The sequence below is a fragment of the Cupressus sempervirens genome, chromosome 7 (genome assembly GCF_028749045.1).
Source record: "Cupressus sempervirens isolate cs-2001-9-10 chromosome 7, ASM2874904v1, whole genome shotgun sequence".
NCBI lineage: Eukaryota > Viridiplantae > Streptophyta > Pinopsida > Cupressales > Cupressaceae > Cupressus > Cupressus sempervirens.
This window is the reverse complement of record NC_143124.1, coordinates 480,562,914-480,574,436: the sequence shown is the minus strand read 5'-3', so window position 1 is coordinate 480,574,436 and position 11,523 is coordinate 480,562,914. Positions and strand designations below refer to the sequence as shown.

Genomic DNA, 11,523 nt, shown 5'->3' with positions numbered 1-11,523 from the left:
TAGATTGGTATTCTTTTGTCATAGCTTCTTTACACACTATATGTTTAATAGCATCAAAAGGATTGGGACTCAAAATTGAAGCCACTGTTTTGAGTAACATTGAGAAGATTAAGCCCTATAAGCACTTTTTAATGCATATATATCTGACTATCCATTTCAGGACCATGAGGTGTTTAATGTTTCTAACACCTTGCATTCAATACAACTATGTGTTTCATGAAGATAAATCATCATTCCGAGCCATTTCGTGAAGTCCCATTTTGAGCACTTGTCAATTCTGCATTTTTAAGTGACAAACAATGATACAAGGCCTTGTTTGCAATTAAATATCTCACACCCAATAATGTTTCATGACTTTCTACTTTGGAATTATTTAGTGTCCATACCAAAGAGCCTATATCTCAGATTTTGAGTCATTTTGAATCTGTTTGACTAGGTTTTGAATCCCTCAAAGTTGGTTGTTTATTGATGTCATGCTAATGTAAATTATTTAGAATTCTAGAAAACCCTGTTTGACCTATAATAACTTTAACTCAGTTGACCAAAATGCTAAAATTCCTTTTGCATTGCATTTTAGAGGTTAGAGACTTGCTACATTTCAAATTTGAGCTTATGATGAATATGTTTTAATTAGTTTTCAAATGTGATTCCAAATGCAACTTGTAACTTTTAACTGGTGTCAAGAAATGTAGATTCATTGGTACCACTGCATTGTACTCTAAAAATACTTCAAGTGTGTCAATTTTCAAGTCTTAATGAATCCGTTTACACACTTTCCTAGGTCAATTCCATTTGCAAAAAGTGTTTTTCTATTAGTGTTTCAATCTGCAAATTCTGAGTAGCCTACTTTGACCATTTGCCAAATGCGTCCTATTATTTTTCATAAGCCCTAATTATGGATTCTTATCCTTTGAATGGAAAAGAACTTATACCCTAGTTTTCAAAATCCCAAGTGATCAATAACCCGATTTATAATGCCGAACCTGAGCCCATTTTATGTTTTTTAACATTGTTTGCCTACAAGATAATTGAAGTATGGATGTTTGAAAATTAAAATATTTTGGCTAGGAATTCTTCATGGGATGAGAATTTGCAATATGGTAGAGCATGTAGGATTGAACACTCATGCCAATTTTTGTGGCCTAGTTATTTGATTGAATCAGTTTTTAAGGCCAGTTGGTGGGCCTGTAGACATAAATTCACAATTTGTAGATTTGACTAAAAGAAGATAGAGCCATGGCTCAACTATTGGTGAGAAAAATGGTGGAGTCATTCAAAGGGTGGCTAGTTCAGGCACACATCTTTGAGGGAAAGGAGCTTCCTCAATTCTTTGCAATCTTAAAAAGCTTCAATGTTTACAAGGGTGGACTTAGCAGTGGGTACAAGACATACATTAAGGAGAAAGGGATTGATGATGATACCTGCAAAGAAGATGGACTTTCACTTTTTAGGGTGCAAGGAATTGGTCCAGATATTATGTAAGCACTTCAAGTTAAAATGGTAGCAACATCCTTGAATTCATCATCTTGTTATATCTTGCAAGTGGGGATGACTGTCTTTACATGGTTGAGCAGTCCTAGCACAACACAGGATCATAAACTTGTTGAGAGAATGTTAGACTTGATAAAGGTTGATGTATAGTCCAAGCCACAAAAAGAAGGAACTAAATTTGAGGCATTTTGGAATGTGCTTGGAGGTAAAAAGGAATACTCAAGTCAAAAAGTGGTTAAGGATATGAGCAAAGATCCTCACTTGTTTTCATGCTGTGTGTCTAAAGGAAATTTGGAGGTAACAGAGATATTCAACTTTGTTCAAGATGATCTAATAACACAAGATATGATGATTTTGGATTGCCATTTAGAGATCTACATTGCAGTAGGGCAACAGGTTGACTCTAAGCTTAAATAGTAGGCTCTAAATGTTGGCTAGAAATTTCTTGAAAAAGATGTACTACTCGAAATTATCTCCAAAAACACAAAAAAAAATTATCATGGAGGGAAGTGAACCATTATTTTTCACACATTTTTTCAAATGGGACTCATCAAAGATAGCTATGCATGGAAATTCATTCCAAAGGAAGCTTTCCATTATCAAAATTGGAATATCCCCAATTGCAAATAAATCTAAGGGGCATACTCCAGCTTCCTATGGAGGATGTATGAGCATGCCTGATAAGACATTACAACCCTCCAAAAGCATGTCTTTTAGCCCTAACCATGTTTGTGTGAGGGGAAGATCTCTAGCTTTCAATGCTCTTGCTTTAGCCTTTGAGAATCCAAGAAATCTTTCTACACCTCCTATGGTGAGGAAACTTTATCCTAAGTCAACGACACCAAATTCACTAAGCAAGATAACTACTATGCCAAGATCACAGGCTATAGTAGCCCTAACATCTAAATTGGAGCCTTTCAAGGAACAAAATAAGGATAAATATAAAGATGATGATAGAGAATGAGAAAGGACTAAAGATCACAACAAGCATAGAGATGATGAAGATGTGGGAAGAAGAAATAGAGGCAATAGGCATAGTGGTGAGGATGAGGATGTCAAGGGTAGGAAAATTATACATATAAAGAAAAGAAAACATGAAGAAAGCTAGGATGAAAGCCATAGAGTTAGAAGATGGGTAGTATTACAAAGTTTAAATGTTGTAAGAACTTCTTCAATAGTAGAGGCCACACAAGGAAGAAAACGTGGAAGGCGACAGTAGCATGAAAAGGGTTCCAAGGCAACATAATGAGAAAGCAATGTTGGAGGCGGCATAGTGAAAGAAGGCCACATCTCATTAAGAAGCAAAGGAGCCTCACATAAAAAGAAGAGAAATCAACATATGAGATAGAGGAAAGGTGCATAAAATAGTGAAATTACTATAATCCCACATTGGTACCATAGGGAACTTTTCACATATTTAAATATAAGAACATGGAATAAGCTTACTGTCTTCAAGGCATGACCTTTTGAAAGGTAGAAAAGGAAGAGGAGGGGCCTGTGGTCAGCCAACTAGAGGCAAAAATAATTTTTTTGGAACCAAAGTACACACATGATGATGTGGCAAGGAAAAATGTGAAGGCACACAATTTTTCCATGTGGAAGATCTAGTGGTCAGTGCATTCCTGCTTCAAGAAGTTGCTTAGAGGTTAAGAAATGTAGGAATGTTCTTGGGCGCCATGTGGCAATAGGCCTAAGGTGCATGGTGACGTGGTGACCCCAATCAATAGGTGAATGTAGCAAAGAATTAGGCCAATAATATGATCCCATGTGGCATTTTTCGAGCGAGTCATGGAGTGACAAGTGGCAGTGTGGAGATCTGCAGGAGCTTGAGATGGAGTCGTTAAATTTTGCCACGTGGAAAGATCTAATAGTTGGGGCTTGCCCCCAAGATGGAGTTGCAAGGAGGTTAAGAAATGCAAGCAAGCACCAAGTGTTGGCCCCGCTCTATGATGATGTGGCACTAGGTGGCAGAGGTCAACCAATCACGAAGTGACATGTGGTAGTTAGTCAAACTAGGTGTGACCTCGAAATTGAAGGGTGAGGCAAAAAGGGAAATAACTTTAAATGTCATTTTAAAAAATGTTTTTTCCAAAAAAATGCCCATGTACAGGTTTTTAAATCTAAAAGAGGCACATTTTCTAAAGTCCAAACTTTAGAATTTTTTAATTTTTGAAAAATTTTAGAAGTGCAAATTTGAGCCATATGGTAGGGGGTATTTTTTCAAACCAACTTTCAAGGGGTTTTCGAGAGGCAAATATAGGGATATTATATATCACCAAAATTGAGAGAAGACAAACTTTCTAATTATGAGGCTAGTTTTTGCACCAGTGCTCACTGGTTCGAGTTATAGGAAAAAATGTAAAATTTGGGGCCTTCTTAATGAAATGAGCTAAAATTGAAAATGTAGTTGCAGGATTGGTAAAACATGGTAAAAATGTAGTTGGGGTCAATTTTGATCACTTTTATTCAGTTTAAACCCAAATTTTTACCAATATTTCATGAGGTTTTCAGATTTTGGGCAAACAAAATGGTTTTCATCATTGAACAAGAGATGTTTCAAGTCAGTTACAAAAGATTAATAAAAATAAAATTAGATCAAAGGGGAGAGAGATTAGAGAGATTCTTTTCACTACAAGGGATGGAATTTCAAGTGGACACATGTCATTCTTGTATCAGATCTGAGAATTCACTTCTTGTCTATATCTTTCTTTCTCTGATCCATTGTAAGGGGGGGTTCTAGTTTTTGGAGAAAACTTACTCACTATTGTGATACCATGTTTTGGTTCCAATTTTGATGTGTTCCATCACTGTGACACCACATTTCTTCAGCAATTTCTCTTGTATGAACAACCATAGGAAAGATAATACAACAAGTTCAGATCTATTAGGTGTTTCTATGTTTTGATTTCATGCATATGAATGTATAATTTCAAGGAAATGAATACAGTTGAGCATAAATCTCTTTAGTTTCATTTTGATTCTCATTTCCTTCCTCTGATATCTATAATGTTTTTATGTTTAAGAACAAAGAGCTTAAACTCATTTGCAATCCCTTAAGGTTGTATGTCTAGATAAGTTTGCTATTGGAACAAAGAGCCAAGTAAATGCTTATTTATCTTAATAGGGTTGTAGGTTTCATCAGGAGGATATTCAGTAAGGAGTGAGATCTTTATGAACATAGATGTCTATTTACAAGGTGAATGGATAGACTAGATATCTGAATATATGAATAGGTATCAGGTAGCCATATGTATGTGTTTGATTCATGGAATTTCCCAATAGATAAGTCATTGATCAACTACAAGATCATTTGTGCTTACTGCTGCATATTTGGGGTTTTGTTGAATTCAACATTATTAATCAAATGCTTAAAAGTATAACCCTCACTCAGCTTATGAATAGCATTATCTTTCATTTAGCTACTATAGATCTATGTCATTACATGAGTTAATAGAATAATTAAGGGTTAAATCTGCTAATTATAGATTCAGGAATATGTTTTTGCACTAGTACCATATAATTGAATTTGAGGTCCACTTGCCTAGGTTTTATAGAGCCTAAAGTAGAAGAAGGGTCTAGCCTTATAGTTGGCCCAGTGTTTGAAATTATATGTTTAAAATGGGAGTTAGATACCCCTAGATATGTCTTGTTCTCATTAGGGTAATTTGAAACCCAAAATGTTTCAAAACACCAACAAAATGGCAACTCTGTTGGGGAACTTGTGTTGAGATTCATGATAGACAAACCTTGAGAATCTAAAGGGATTCAACACAATAGAAGGAAAGACATGGAGAAAGTTTTTATACAGTAGTAAGTTGATGTGTTCAGTCCATTTCCTTGCTACATTTTCATATTCCTCAATATCCTTATTCATTGATAGCAATAGTTTGATTGAATTGAATAATTTGTAGTATCAAAGTCATTTGGCATTTTTATATGTTTCTATTAAAATTTAAAGTTAATGTCAACATTCTTTCACTTTGTCAAGAGTGTGAAATTCCCATGTTGTTGAATAAATTTTTCAAATACCTATTGTAAATTATGGACCAGCTTGTTAAGTTTTACAAGTTTGGTAAATCTTTTCTCACTAAGTGAGTGGTGATTCAAAGTTATATCTCTACACTAGTGTTTCATGAATGTGAAGGTATTTTGATGGAAACAATAGTTGGAATGCTGATTTGAAGAATGTATCTCAAGTTCTTGACAAATGGGTGAAAGAATTAGATGAGATGTAGTGCAAATGTTACTAAATCCAAATAAGATCTGAATCTATTGTTATTTACAGCATTGAAGTAGTTGTAGGCATCATTATTGAAAGGTATTTTCCACTTTCATGTGACTTTATTTACATGAAAGTAATCTTTACAAAAGATTCTCCATCAAATGGTTTTCAGCATTAAATAGGAGAATGGTTTAATACATCTCAACATACTTTGTGGAAAGTAGTTTCAGCAAAAGTGTTTTTACATTTTGAAGTATGCTTGAAGTTTTGAATTGGTAGAAAGAACTCCAAATCTACTGCAAGTAATGAATTATGAAATTATTTATGGTGAATGACTTTTAAATTTGTAAGAAATGGCAAATTTCTTCTCACTTAGTATGCAGCTTGTTAGTGAAATTTCTAGATCTATTTCTACCAAGCGATATATGCCATTAAATTTCAATGGTATTCATGGTTTCCCAAACCCTAGGTCATATAATCTTTAAAAATATTTGCCTAAGTTTAGTGGGAACCATGAAAATTCAGCTAGCCATCATGTTCAGATGTTTAGTGACTTGGTTGGTGATTTTGAAATTGCTCATGAAGATGTTCATATGAAGTTTTTTGTGCAAACTCTAGAAGGTGATGCTAGGGATTGGTTTTCCTTTCTACCTACGTGTTCAATTTCATCTTGGGAAGAATTACTTTCAGCCTTCATGAAGTAGTTCAAGGAAAGAATAAGCTTCTCTAACTATTTTGATGAGTTCTTGAAAATCCAAATAAGGAATGGTGAGCTAGTTCCTGATTTTAATAAGATTTGCAAAAGTTTTGAATGACATTCTTGAAAGTTATAAGCCAGATGATCAAGTGTGTCTAGCGGTTTATCTCAGTGCATTTGACAAGAAGATGAGTTACCTATTGAGAGATAAAGAACCTGAGACTTTATATCAGGCATTCATGACAACAATAGAGATTGAAAACAATATAAAGTATGGAATAACTAGAAATCATTTCTCTAAAAGTGTTTGCCAGCAAGATGAGGTGCAAAGCACAAATCAATGTCATAAAGAGTGTTTGATTTCAAATCAGCAAATAAGTACCCCTGCTGTTGTAAAAAATCTTGTTGAAATTTCATAATTAAAAACATGTGTAGATGAAGACTCTTTGTTGCAAAGAGGATTTTATTCTTTCCTTGCTAAAAATAGTGTATGTGTTTATAATATCACAACAACAAATTAAAAAATTACTTCACTTGATTAGTTAAATATGCAAGAAATAAATTCAATTGTTTCTTCTCCTACTGATAATATGCCTCTTGTTGAAAATGTTGTAATCTTTGAAGTTGAAGGATATTCATCTCAATATGACGAAGAAGAAGTTGGAAGTGATCTTTCAAGTGATGAAGGTGAAGTATTGATCTGATGTATTATGAAGAAGCATCATGTGAAGACAATGATGAGAGTTGTTGCTCAAGTCAAGGAGAGGATAGTGGTAGTACATGTTCATCTTCACATGAATCTGATGCAAATTGGGAAGAAGAGAGCAATGATGAGAGCGTAGTTTCTCATGAAGATGAAGGTATGATTTCTTGTTCTAAGTCTGAAAGTGATAATACATCTTAGTTTTTATGTTATACAAATTAATTTGGATATGAAGAGTTTGAGAGTGATTTTTTCTCAAAACTTGAAGATAAAGAAATGGTTGATCAAATTGATGCTAATGGGTTTGAACATGAAGTTTTGAGTGAATGATTATTAAAAGGTTTTATGTTAGACAATGAGGTTGCAGCATATGGTAATCATCTTAGTGATGAGTCATGCTCTATACATAGATGTCATCCTAAACATGGCAATGAAGGTGATGTAATCATTGATACTATATGTTTGGGAGATGAAGAAGAAAACAAGTCTTCATATAATTCTGATTTTTCATCATATGCTGCAAGTTTTTGTGACAGTACATTGGGTAATGGCTTCAAGGTATTTGATAACAATTTATATGATGAATATTTTGATGATGATCAGCCCATTTTTTGTCAAAATGTTCAAAGAGGACCGTTGCATGGATTTATCAATCCATTGTTTGAAAAGCACATGGAAGTTTCAGATTTAGTTGAGAATGAGTTAAATGATGATACCTTGTCTTATTGCTCTAAGAGGTCATATTGTTCTTCTTCTGATTATGATAGTGAAAATGATTATGATGTTGCATCTTATGAGATTGATAATAAGGTGTTTGACGAAATTGTTGAAAATCAACATGCACCTTGTAGCAAGTTTTATGATGAATACTTTAATGTGACAACTAATCCATTGGTTGATTGTGAAGAATCATTGAAGGGTTCTAGATTAGTTTCAAATTTTGAAATTGATGATATATGTGAGTACAAATCTAATTTCCCGTTTGAGTATTATCCGGTTATACATAAGGATGCATATTTTCAAGGTATGTGTGATCCTTTTCCCCAAGTTGAGTATGAAGCTTTCATATTCAAGAATGATAGCATGCATGATTCATTTGATGAAGAGAGTTTTCAGTTTGAGTTTGATATTTTTGAACATGCTGATCATAATTTTCATAATGAACAAACTATAGAAAATGAAGCTAGTTTTCATATGTGTTATGAAAGTGAGGATGTAGATTCAATTTTTCCAAGAGAGTTGCTTCAAGATACTAATATGAATGGTGAAACTGATAGAAATGATATTTCCAGCTTACCTCATGAGAATGTAGATGAAAATCAGATTTATGAGAGAGGTAAGAAGTTTTGTTAAAGCTCGATCGCCTAGGGTCATTGTTTGTACATAGTAGGTGAAGTTGTTTTTGCTTTCAATAAAGTTGTTCGAGAGAGATTTTGGGAATGGTATGCTTCTTCCAGAGATCTGAATCCCTACCATGCCTGCAAGGGACATGCATCCCCAGATAGAGCCATTGTTGGGACTCAAAATTGAAGCCCCGATTTTGAGTACCATTGAGAAGATTAAGCCCTATAAGCACTTTTTAATGCATATATACCTAACTATCCATTTGAGGCCCATGAGGTGTTTAATATTTCTAACGCCTTGCATTCAGTACGTCTATGTGTTTCATGAAGATAAATTTTCATTCTGAACCATTTCATGAAGTCCCATTTTGAGCACTTGTCAATTCTGCATTTTGAGTGTCAAACAACGATACGAGGCCTTGTTTGCAATTAAATATCTTGCACCCAATAATGTTTCATGACTCACTACTTTAGGAGTATTTAGTGTCCATAACAAAGAGCCTATATCTAAAATTTCACTTCATTTCAAATTCATTTGACTAGGTTTTGAATCCCTCAAAGTTGGTTGTTTATTGATGTCATGTTGATGTAAATTGTTCAGAATTCTGGGAAGCCGTGTTTGACCTATAATAACTTTGACCCAATTGACCAAAATGCTAAAATTCCTTTTGCATTGCATTTTAGAGGTTATATGCTTGCTATGTTTCAAATTTGAGCTTAAGAAGAATTCGTTTGATTAGTTTTCAAATGTCATTCCAAATGCAACTTGTAACTTTTAACTAGTGTCAAGAAATGCAAATTTATCGATACCCCTATTCATGATGTCATTTCTTGAAATATATGATAGGTGAGATCAAATGGATTGTACCACTACATTTTACTCTAAAAATACTTCAATTTTTCTAATTTTCAAGTCTTAAAGAATCCATTTACACACTTTCCTAAGTCAATTCCATTTGCAAAAAATGCTTTTCTATCAATGTCTCAATCTGCAAATTCTAAGTAGCCTACTTTAACCATTTGCCAAATGTGTCCTATTATTTTTCATAAGCCCTAATTATGGATTCTTATCCTTTGAATGGAAAAGAACTTATACCCAATTTTCAAAACCCCAAGTGATAAACAACCCAGTTTATAATGTCGAACCCGAGCCCAGTTTATGCTTTTTAACATTGTTTGCCTGCAGGATAATTGAAGTATGGATGTTCGGCAATTAAAATCTTTTGGTTGGGAATTTTTCATGGGCTGAGAATTTTCAGTATGGTAGAGCGGGTAGGATTGAACACTCATGTCAATTTTTGTGGCTTGGTTGTTTTATTGAATTAGTTTTTAAGGCCAACTGGCTGGCTCTAGACACAAATTCACAATTTGCAGATTTGATTAAAAGAAGATAGAGCCATGTCTCAATTGTTGGTGAGAAAAATGGTGGATTAATTCAAAGGGCAGCCAGTTCAGGCACACATCTTTGAGGGAAATTATCCTCCTTATTTCTTTGAAATCTTACAAAGCTTCATTGTTTACAAGGGTGGACTTAGCAGTGGGTACAAGGCATACATTAAGGAGAAAGGGATTGATGATTGTACCTACAAAGAAGATGGACTTGCACTTTTTAGGGTGCAAGGAACTGGTCCAGATAATATGCAAGCACTTCAAGTTAAACCGATAGCAACATCCTTGAATTCATCATATTGTTATATCTTGCAAGTGGGGATGATTGTCTTTACATGGTTGAGTAGTCTTGGCACAACACAGGATCATGAACTTGTTGAGAGAATATTGGACTTGATAAAGATTGACATATAGTCCAAGCCACAAAAGGAAGGAATTGAATCTGAGGCATTTTGGAATGTGTTTGGAGGTAAAAAGGAATACTCAAGTCAAAAAGTGGTTAAGGATATGAGCAAAGATCCTCACTTGTTTTTGTGCAGTGTGTCTAAAGGAAATTTGGAGGTAACAGAGATATTCAACTTTGTTCAAGATGATCTAATGACACAAGATATGATGATTTTGGATTACCATTCATAGATCTACATTTGGGTGGGGCAATAGGTTTACTCAAAGCTTAAACAACAGGCTCTAAATATTGGCTAGAAATATCTTGAAAAAGATGTACTACTCGAAAGATTATCTCCAGAAACACAAAAGAAAATTATCATGGAGGGGAGTGAACCATTATTTTTCACACATTTTTTCACATGAGACTCATTAAAGATAGCTATGCATGGAAATTTATTCCAAATGAAGCTTTCCATTATCAGAACTAGAATATCCCCAATTGTAGATAAAGCTAAGAGACGTAGTCCAGCTTCCTATGGAGGATGTATGAGCATGCCCGATAAGACATCACAATGTTCTAGAAGCATGTCTTTTAGCCCTGACTATGTTTGTGTGAGGGGAAGATCTCTAGCTTTCAATGCTATGGCTTTAGCCTTTGAGAATCCAAGAAATCATTCTACACCTCCTCCTATGGTGAGGAAACTTTATCCTAAGTCAGCGACACCAAATTCACTAAGCAAGATAGCTACTATGCCAAGATCATAGGCTATAGCAGCTCTAACATCTAAATTGGAGCCTTTCAAGGAACGAAGTACGGATAAATATAAATATGATGATAGAGAATGGGAAAGGACCAAAGATCACAATAGGCACAGAGATGATGAAGATGTTGGAAAGAGAAATAGAGGTGATAGGCATAGAGATGAGGACGAAGATGTCAAGGGTAGGAAAATTATAGATATAAAGAAAATAAAACATGAAGAAATCTAGGATGAAAGCCATAGAGTTAGAAGATGGGCAATATTACAAAGTTTAAAGTTTGTAAGAACTTCTTCAATAGCAGAGGCAGAGTACCACGCAAGGCAGCAAACGTGGAAGGTGACAGTAGCAAGAAAAGGGTTCCAAGGTGACATAATGAGAAAGCAATGTTAGAGGTAGCATAGTGAAAGAAGGTTGTAGCTCATTGAGAAGCAAAGGAGCCTGACATAAAAAGAAGAGAAATCAGCATATAAGATAGAGGAAAGGCGCATAAAATAGTGAAATTACTATAATCCCACATTGGTACCGTAGG

The 11,523-nt window shown here is 34.5% G+C and overlaps 2 pseudogenes; both read left to right on the top strand.

The window, feature by feature from the left end:
* The first annotated feature begins 1,236 nt into the window (after positions 1 to 1,236).
* LOC149547636 (villin-4 pseudogene) lies at positions 1,237 to 2,455 on the top strand (annotated as a pseudogene).
* Positions 2,456 to 3,256: 801 nt separating this feature from the next.
* On the top strand, positions 3,257 to 11,222 carry LOC149547635 (villin-4 pseudogene; annotated as a pseudogene).
* Positions 11,223 to 11,523: the final 301 nt, after the last annotated feature.